Source organism: Hypanus sabinus, chromosome 5 (genome assembly GCF_030144855.1).
Source record: "Hypanus sabinus isolate sHypSab1 chromosome 5, sHypSab1.hap1, whole genome shotgun sequence".
Taxonomy (NCBI): Eukaryota; Metazoa; Chordata; class Chondrichthyes; order Myliobatiformes; family Dasyatidae; genus Hypanus; species Hypanus sabinus.
Genome location: NC_082710.1, coordinates 162,594,540 through 162,605,379, shown reverse-complemented (window position 1 = coordinate 162,605,379; position 10,840 = coordinate 162,594,540).

The window sequence follows — 10,840 nt, the reverse complement described above, 5'->3', positions numbered from 1 at the left end:
CTGGAGGATTGGCGTATTGCTCATGTGGTTCCATTGTTTAAAAAGGGTTCTAAGAGTAAACCTAGCAATTATAGGCCTGTCAGTTTGACGTCAGTGGTGGGTAAATTAATGGAAACTATTCTTGGAGATGGTATATATAATTATCTGGATAGACAGGGTCTGATTAGGAATTGTCAGCATGGATTTGTGCATGGATTTGTCATGTTTGACAAATCTTATTGAATTTTTTGAAGAGGTTACTAGGAAAGTTGATGAGGGTAAAGCAGTGGATGTTGTCTATATGGACTTCAGTAAGGCCTTTGACAAGGTTCCGCATGGAAGGTTAGTTAGGAAGGTTCAATCGTTAGGTATTAATATTGAAGTAGTAAAATGGATTCAACAGTGGCTGGATGGGAGATGCCAGAGAGTAGTGGTGGATAACTGTTTGCCAGGTTGGAGGCCGGTGACTAGTGGTGTGCCTCAGGGATCTGTATTGGGTCCAATGTTGTTTGTCATATACATTAATGATCTGGATGATGGGGTGGTAAATTGGATTAGTAAGTATGCAGATGATACTAAGGTAGGTGGCGTTGTGGATAATGAAGTAGGTTTTCAAAGCTTGCAGAGAGATTTAGGCCAGTTAGAAGAGTTGGCTTAACGATGGCAGATGGAGTTTAATGTTGATAAGTGTGAGGTGCTACATTTTGTTAGGAATAATCCAAATAGGACATACATGGTAAATGGTGGGGCACTGATGAATGCAGTAGAACAGAGTGATCTAGCAATAATGGTGCATAGTTCCCCGAAGGTAGAATCTCATGTGGATAGGGTGGTGAAGAAAGGTTTTGGTATGCTGGCCTTTATAAATCAAAGCTTTGAGTATAGGAGTTGGGATGTAATGTTAAAATAGTATAAGGCATTGGTAAGGCTGAATTTGGAGTATTGTGTACAGTTCTGGTCACCGAATTATAGGAAAGATATCAACAAAATAGATAGAGTACAGAGAAGATTTACCAGAATTTTACCTGGGTTTCAGCACTTAAGTTACAGGGAAAGGCTGAACAAGTGAGGTCCTTATTCTTTGGAGCATAGAAGGTTGAGGGGGGACTTGATAGAGGTATTTAAAATAATGAGGGGGATAGATCGAGTTGACGGGGATAGGCTTTTTCCATTGAGAGTGGGGGAGATTCAAACAAGAGGACATGACTTGAGAGTTAAGGGGCAAAAGTTTAAGGGTAGCACGAGGGGGAATTTCTTTACTCAGAGAGTGGTAGCTGTGTGGAACGAGCTTCCAGTAGAAGTGGTAGAGGTAGGTTCAGTATTGTCATTTGAAGTAAAATTGGATAGGTATATGGACAGGAAAGGAATGGAGGGTTATGGGCTGAGTGCGGGCCAGTGGGACTAGGTGAGAGTAAGCTTCGGCAAGGACTAGAAGGGCCGAGATGGCCTGTTTCTGTGCTGTAATATGGTTATATAAGATTACAACGAGATAAATTATGAGGTTAAGAGTCCATATTATCAGAGAAGAAATCTGTTCAGGTGACAGATAACAATGGGATAGAAACTATCCTTGAGTTTGCTTTATTTCAGGTTTTTGTATCTCCTGCCCAATGGGAGAGAGGAGAAGAGAGAACTTGGATCTGGGAATGGGACATGAAGTCAACAGAAGGACCTATTCCATTTACAGCACCTCAGGGATAATCAAATAAAATTCAAAGGAAGGCCTCAAAAAAATTCAATTATAAGGATTTGCCCAGAGCATGGATGCATAAATTAACTCCCAGAAATCCATAGGATATGAGAGGTTTTTTCCTGAAGGTGCAGCTCTAGTCAATAAATAATACTGTCAAGCAAGTAATCATCTTAGTTACTCTCTTGAGATTGCAAGACGCTGTTGATGCGGTATCTTTTCTATCTCAGTATGATTTTTCGTCATCTACCCTCCATCTGATCCTGATACCCTCACTTGGCCCTCTACCCTTGCACAGCTTTTCTCCCAAGACCTGCCCAACCAGAAATTCCAGCTTTCTGATATCGCAAATGGCTCAACATTTCCCACCTCACCCGCAGAACAACGGACATCGGATCCGTTCCCGTGGAAGGCAGGTATCTCACAGTCATTGTGAGCATCCAGTACCTGGTCATAAATTCTCAGCACAGAAACAGGGTCTTCAGCCCGTTCATGTTGGCTGCTTTGCCCGTTTGCCTGTGTTGAGACAGTATTCTTTGATGCTTCACTTCAGCGTTTACCCTACCAGATGAGGCTACCCACTGAGTCCTCAACGGAAGCCGTAACCACAGATTCTGTTGCAAATGATCCATATGTTGCATCACAAACAAGTGCAAGGTTGAAAGAGGAGCAATCAAATTCTTTTTTCAAAAATTATTCTATTTAAATATTTAAAAGAAGGAATACAAGGACTCAATTAATACATATTTTAAAAAATAATTCAAATACATTAATAAGTCCAAGAGAAAAGAACCCCTATCCCAACACCCTCCCCGCATTTAGAAAAAAGGAGGGAGAAAAAAACCCAAAAGAGACAGAGGAAAGAAAGGAGAGAAGAAGAAAGAAAAGAGAAAAAGAGTTGGCATCCAGCTGTCAGAGTCAGTTTAAAATACAAATTACAGAAACTAGCTTATAATAAGGGATATATTAATTAAAAAAAATAAAATAAATAGGTTAAGCAATTTGGTCATTTAAGTAATCCAAATATGGTTACCAAATCTCAGTGAACATAATGTATTCATTCCAAAGGGTAAAGTAATCTTCTCAAGGGGTATACAACTTTGCATTTCTTTATTCCATATACAACTTTGCATTTCTTTATTCCAATGATCAATATATACAAGGGAAGCAGATTTCCTCGTTACCACTATGCATTTCCTGGCCACTGACAGCGCAATTTTAATAAATTTGGATTTATTCCCGGGGAAGTTAACTTTCAAAACTGCTAAGTTCCCTAAAAGAAACAATTCTGGGTCTAGAGTGAAACCCATCCCCAGAATCTTTCCCAGTACCTTCCCCAGATCTATCCAAAAAAATCTCAATTTCATGCATATCCAGGTACCAACATCTATGCCACTCCTGAAACACTTGTCAGCAATTTCTGGTTTATTTTTAAGTATTTTTTCAGGTGTGAGATATAACTGATGTAAAAAATTAAAATGTATCATTCTGTATCTAGAGTTGATAAGAGTGGTAACGTTAACCAAACATAAATGTGACCAGCATTGATGATCAATTACCATGCCCAAATCCGACTCCCATCTTTCCCTCGCTCTGTATATACCGAGCTTTGGGCATTGGTCCTGGAATAAAGAATACATATTAGAAATAAATTTAGTTGTATTCCCCTTTCAAAATCAAATCTCCATGTCTGAGCACCTTGTAGGGCCAGTGATGGACCCAAACAGTCCCTCAAAAAAGATTGTAATTGGAGATAGCAGAAGAATGTGGTATTAGATAAATTATATTTATTTTTAAGTCCCTCAAAAGACATAAATTGCTTCTGCTGATTATAACAATCTTCAACACGCCTGATACCATGTTGATACCAGGTGACTAGAAATTTATTACCCAGAAACATGGGTACTAATTTGTTCTGAGAGCAATCATATTCTTTACAGGTTTTGTCTGGCTACAGTGAAGCTGTAATCTCCTTGGTCACCAGCTTCATTGCCATAGAGATATTAAATGGAATAAACTGCTAATGGGACTTGAAATATTCACTGTGTACTGCCCACATCATTTAACTTGTGAAATGGTAACATCCACTAACGTCCAAGGAATTTCATTCCTGTTGAGATCACCTTTGATTTTAGGATCCTGTAAAAATGAAGACAAAATCTCTGTCTAATTGGAAAAGAAAACGTCATCATTTAAATTCGTACAACATTAAGCTGGAGGAGGTCAAATAAGCGAGCTCATATCACAAGGGCAGATGTTATGAGACTTTATTGAGGTTTCAGGGTTTGGGTATGTGGGGGGCAGCTTACACATGATTAATTCTGTAATATCAACACAATCCAGGATAAACTGTAGACCTCGAAGCTGTCAGGGCAAGTACAGTACAATTATGTTTAAAATACATTTGGGTAGACATGTAGATCATAAGAGTGTAGAGGGTAAACTGCAGACAATTTGGGCCAGTTTGAATGGATAGCTTGGCTGGTATGGATGTGCTGCACCAAAAAGCATCTTTGTGATGAGTAATTCTGTGACTGACCAAGATAAAAGACCTGGTAATAGACCATGGACTAATTTACAGGTAGTTTCTACCTTTACCAAAATGTAAAGAAAGCTACAAGTAATGTTCCCTCTGAGGTGTGCGTGTGTGAGCAAACACAAGGGATTTAAACTGTGCACAAAAGGTTGTCACCCTCTATCTCACTGGTATATTTCATAATTGTACACAATGACATTTCCTTTTTCAGATTCTGTTGTAGATGGTGTTGATAACATAGAGTTTTCAAAGATTTGTTTTCAGATTTTAGAACTGGCTTATTCATACTGTTGTTATTGAAGAAATTATTCAGTGCACACGTTATTGTTACTGGGCAAAATATTACACAGCACAAGATTTTTGCACAGACTGGTCATTACAAATTACAGGGAATATTGGCCTCGGTAATCAGATGTGCATTTACTGTCTGTGTCACCACTTTCACAGAATGACAATGTGTAGCTGTATTCCTGCATGTCTCAGTGTACAAACTCCAGGGCCCTACTGTTTACCGTGCAAGATCTACTCTGGTTCAACTTGCCAAAACACAACACCTCACATATTCATCTGTCATTCCTCAGCCCACTTGCCCTGTTGATCTAGATCCCACTGTCACCTCAGAGAATCTTCTGCACTGTCCACAATTCAACCAATTTTGGATCATTCACAAACATACTAGCAATGTGAGTAATATTGTTATCCAAATCAAGAATACAGACGACAAATAGGGATTCACAGCTGATCCTGACCATGAGTTACAGGCCTCCATTCTGAAGAACAACTCTCCACTAAGCCCTTCTCCCTCCTTCCACTGAGCTAAATTTTGTATTCAAGGGAATTATCATCCTGAATCCCACGTGGTACAAATTCTCCACCAACCTCCAGTATGGAGCTTGTTAAACAATAACGATACAGACAACAACCCAGACCAGCCTACCAAGTAGGCCTTGTTAACGTCCACATAGTCAACAGTTACTGCCCAACCCTCAATCACTTTGTTAACTCTTCAAAAAACACAATCAAATTTGTGACAGACTATTTCCCTCACACACAGCCATGAGAGCTATTCCACATCTGTCCTTGTCTTTCCAAATGCTGGTAGTTTCAACTCTTCAAAATCCCCTCCAATAACTTTCCCACCACTGATATTCGACTCACTGGCCTATTGTTCCCAAGTTTGACCTGGAAGCCCTTTGGAAGTACTGTAATGCAAAAAGAGAACATAAAGAAGTCAGAGTCAACGTCCATTCAGAAACCTGAGGGCAGGGGAGAAGAAGCTGTTTTGAACCATTTAGAGTGTGCCTTCAGGCTCCTGGTGGTAGCAATAAGAAGAGGGCATGTCCTTGATGATAGATACTGCCTTTTTGAGGCATTTCTCCTCGAAGATGTCCTGGATGCTTGGGAAGCTGGTGGCCGTGATGAAATGGACTAACTTTACAATTTTCTACAGCTTGTTTTGATCCTGTGCAGTGTCTCCTCATACCAGATGGTGATGCAACCAGCCAGAAAGCTCTTCACGGTACATCTCTAGAAATCTGTGATATGCCAAATCTCCTCAAACTGCCAATGCAATACAGCAGCTGTCATGCCTTCATTGTTACTGCATTGATATGTTGGGCCAGGATAGATCCTCAGAGATGTTGACACCCAGGAACTTGAAACTGCTCACTCTTTCTATTTCTCATCTCTCTATGAGGACTGGTATGTCTTTCCTCATTTGACCTTTCCTGAAATCCAAAATCAGTTCATTGGTCTTACATGAGGAAATCTGCAGATGCTGGAAATTCAAACAACAACACACACAAAATGCTGGTGGAACACAGCAGGCCAGGCAGCATCTATAAGGAGAAGCGCTGTCGACGTTTCGGGCCGAGACCCTTCGTCAGGACTAACCGAAAGGAAAGATAGTAAGAGATTTGAAAGTAGTGGAGGGAGGGGGAAATGCGAAATGATAGGAGAAGACCGGAGGGGGTGGGATGAAGCTGAGAGCTGGAAAGGTGATTGGCGAAAGTGATACAGAGCTGGGGAAGGGAAAGGATCATGGGACGGGTGGCCTTGGGAGGTGGGGAAGCACCAGAAGGAGATGGAGAATAGGCAAACAATTAAATATGTCAGGGATGGGGTAAGAAGGAGAGGAGGGGCATTAACGGAAGTTAGAGAAGTCAATGTTCATGCCATCAGGTTGGAGGCTACCCAGCCGGTATATAAGGTGTTGTTCCTCTAACCTGAGTTTGGATTCATTTTGACAGTAGAGGAGGCCATGGATAGACATATCAGAATGGGAATGGGACATGGAATTAAAATGTGTGGCCATTGGGAGATCCTGCTTTTTCTAGTGGACCGAGTGTAGGTGTTCAGCAAAATGGTCTCCCAGTCTGCGTCGGGTCTCACCAATATATAAAAGGCCACACCGGGAGCACCGGACACAGTATACCACACCAGCCGACTCACAGGTGAAGTGTCGCCTCACCTGGAAGGACTGTCTGGGGCCCTGAATGGTGGTGAGGGAGGAAGTGTAAGGGCAGGTGTAGCACTTGTTCTGTTTACAAGGATAAGTGCCAGGAGGGAGATCGGTGGGAAGGGATGGGGGGGGAACGAGTGGACAAGGGAGTCACGTAGGGAACGATCCCTGCGAAAAGCAGAAAGGGGGGGGAGGGAAAAATGTGTTTGGTAGTGGGATCCCATTGGAGATGGCGGAGGTTACGGAGAATTATACGTTGTTCCTGGAGGCTGGTGGGGTGGTAGGTAAGGACAAGGGGAACCCTATCCCGAGTGGGGTGGCGGGTGGATGGGGTGAGGGCAGATGTGCGGGAAATGGGAAAGATGCGATTGAGAGCAGAGTTGATGGTGGACGAAGGGAAGCCCCTTTGTTTAAAAAAGGAAGACATCTCCTTCGTCCTGGAATGAAAAGCCTCATCCTGAGAGCAGATGCAGCGGAGACGGAGGAATTGTGAGAAGGGGATAGCATTTTTGCAAGAGGGTGGGAAGAGGAATGGTCCAGGTAGCTGTGAGAGTCTGCAGGCTTATAGTAGATATCAGCCGTCTCCGAAGATGGAAACAGAAAGGTTAAGAAAGGGGAGGGAGGTGTCGGAAATGGACCAGGTAAATTTGAGGGCACGGTGAAAGATGGAGACAAATTTAATGAAGTCAACGAGCTCAGCATGTGTGCAGGAGGCAGCGCCAATGCAGTCGTCGATGTAGCGAAGGAAAAGAGGGGGATGAATACCCGTATGGACTTGGACTCATCCTGAGAGCAGATGCGGCTCTATATCCCTTGTCCACTCATCCACCACCCCCCCCATCCCTTCCCACCGATCTCCCTCCTGGCACTTATCCTTGTAAACGGAACAAGTGCTACACCTGCCCTTACACTTCCTCCCTCACCACCATTCAGGGCCCCAGACAGTCCTTCCAGGTGAGGCGACACTTCACCTGTGAGTCGGCTGGTGTGGTATACTGTGTCCGGTGCTCCCAGTGTGGCCTTTTATATATTGGTGAGACCCAACGCAGACTGGGAGACCGTTTCGCTGAACACCTATACGCTCGGTCCGCCAGAAAAAGCAGGATCTCCCAGTGGCCACACATTTTAATTCCACGTCCCATTCCCATTTTGATATGTCTATCCATGGCATCCTCTACTTTCAAAATGAATCCAAACTCAGGTTGGAGGAACAACACCTTATATACCGGCTGGGTAGCCTCCAACGTGATGGCATGAACATTGACTTCTCTAACTTTTGTTAATGCCCCTCCTCCCCTTCTTACCCCATTCCTGACATATTTAGTTGTCTGCCTGTTCTCCATCTCCCTCTGGTGCTTCCCCCCACCCTTTCTTTCTCCTGAGGCCTCCCGTCCCATGATCCTTTCCCTTCTCCAGCTCTGTATCACTTTCGCCAATCACCTTTCCAGCTCTTAGCTTCATCCCACCCCCTCCGGTCTTCTCCTATCATTTCGCATTTCCCCCACCCCCCTCTACTTTCAAATCTCTTACTATCTTTCCTTTTGTTTAGTCCTGACGAAGGGTCTCGGCCCGAAACGTCGACAGTGCTTCTCCTATAGATGCTGCCTGGCCTGCTGTGTTCCACCAGCATTTTGTGTGTGTTGTTGTTTGAATTACTGATGTCGAGTGCAAGGTTGTTGCTGCAACACCTGAACTATCTCGCTCCTGTACTCCCTCATATCACCATCTGAAATTCTCCCAACAATAGTTGGGTTAGCAGCAACTTTAGAGATGGCATTTGAGCTGTGCTTAGCCACATAATTATGAGTGCAGACCAGCCTTTCTCAAATTTCTTGCCTTAGAGGAATCCCTGACATAATTATCAGGTCTCAGCGAACCCCTGCGTAAAAATTATTGTACCTACAGCTCACGGTACATTAGAGTGATCAGATATTATATCAGATAGATATAATAATCCAAAGATAATTGTCAATGCTCTTTTTAGTAGAGAATGAATTTTTAGCCAACCTTTCTTGTAAGAAAACAGCTAGTTAAACTTAAGTTTCTTGAAATTATTCTCTTTTATTTCCTTTCATAAATTTTAAAATCTTATAAATAATAAATAGCTACTTAAGCCAAAATGGGATTTAATTTTTCTAGAGGTAGACATGGTAGATTTAATTTAAATAAAAGTTGTAAACTGATTTTAATTAATACTATTTACAACATGAACAATGTTGAATAGTGAAGTTACTAAAAACCATAAGCCAAAGCAATATGAACAAAATTATAGCCAGAGAGAAAGTTTTATACAAAACCTTGAAAAAGATTTTTTCTACTAAAATCAGGCTCAAATATAGGCCTAGTATGTGAAACTTGTGCTTGTTTGTTGCTGCATAAATATTCAATTATGGGTCAAGAAAAGCACACAGATTTCACCTTCAACTAAAATGAGATGATTTCTATCTTTGCTCTTGATGCTTGTTCAAGAAGAATAATCTTACTCACACATGCAAGAAGTTGAAAATTGTAGTAAGAGATCCATTGCTTTCCTAAAAATGGCAGGACACCCTTCTTTCATAGAGATCCAGACCTTGTTCAGGGGCAGGTCAATAGATTTCACCCACTATAATTTTACATGCTGGCATTATTAGAACCTCACTAACTGTGAGACTTTTCCTTTTCTGGGTAACAAGTTCTGCTACTAAATAACTTGTCTCCTGAATCCTTTTACTGACTGACTTTATTCACAAAAGGGTTACTCTGTTTCTTTTGAGATTCCAATAGCCTTACAAAATAATCAGCTCTTTGAAGAGTCACATGGCTGTGAGTTGTAGTTCAGTGTCTTTTCAGTTGTGCTGGAGCCATTGCTACATTTGTAAGCTGTTTGCCACAGACTAGGCACAATGGAACAGGACAACTTGGATCACCGGTCCACATAAAACACACTGATAACCGGCTTTCACAGGAAAGGTGGACTTTTTTTGTGTCTGTGCAGTGAAATAATTCCAAGGTTTGCAACTCTTACCCTCACTGGTGTGAGGCATAGGCGGCAGTGCCGAGATTCAACTCTTCAGCTCGCTACCCAGTCCCCTTTATTCACTCTTCAGGAGCTCCTCCTGTTTTCCTATCTGGGTCGTTGGTACCAGTATGTACCACATCTTATGGCTGTTCACCTTCCCCTTGAGAATGCTGTGGACTCGATCCAAGTCAACCCTGACCCAGGGAGGCAACGTACCATCTGGGTTTTTTTTCACGTCTACAGAAGCTGCGTTCTGCTCATCTAATCACGGAATGCTCTATCACTGCTACAGTCCTCTCCTCCGCCACAGAGTCAGGCTGTGTGCCAGAGACCCAGTCAATGTGGCTTATTCAATTAGGAACACACCCCACTCAATTATATCCAAAGCAGTATACTTATTATTGTGGGAAACTTCCTGACCTTTAAACTCAAAGCCTCGATTAATAAAGACAAGCATGCTATATGCCTTCTTAACCACCCTATCAACCGGTGTAGCCACTTTCAGGAAGCTACAAATAACAGTGGGGAAAGCAAACGTGGTGCAAGCACCCAATTCAAGAGGACTAGAATATAAGGATGTAATATCAAGGCTTTATAAAGCACTGGTGCGGCCTGACTTAGAGTATTGTGAGTAGTTTCGGGACCCTAGTCTAAGAAAGGATGAGGGTTCAAAGGAAAATCATAAAATGATTCCAGGATTGAAAGCCTTGTCATATGAGAAGGCTCTGGGCCTGTACTCACTGGAATTCAGAAGAATGAAGGGTGACCTCACTGAAACTATCAAATGTTGAAAGGCCTTGATAGAGTGGGTGAAGAGGATAAGACATAGGAGCAGAATTAGGCCATTTGGCCCGTCGAGTCTATTCCACCATTATCACAGCTGATCCTTTTTTACCCTCCTTAGTTCCACTCCCGGCCTTCTTCCCATAACCTTTGATCCCCTGTCCAATCAAGAACCTACCAATCTTCACCATAAATACACCCAACAATCTGGCCTCCACAGCTGCCTGTGGTAATAAATTCCATAAATTCACCATCCTCTGGCTAAAGAAATGTCTCCACATCTCTGTTTTAAATGAATGCTCCTCTATCCTCTTGTCCTAGACTCTCCCACTGTGGGAAACATCCTTTCCACATCTACTCTGTCTAGACCTTTCAACGTTCAAAAGGTTT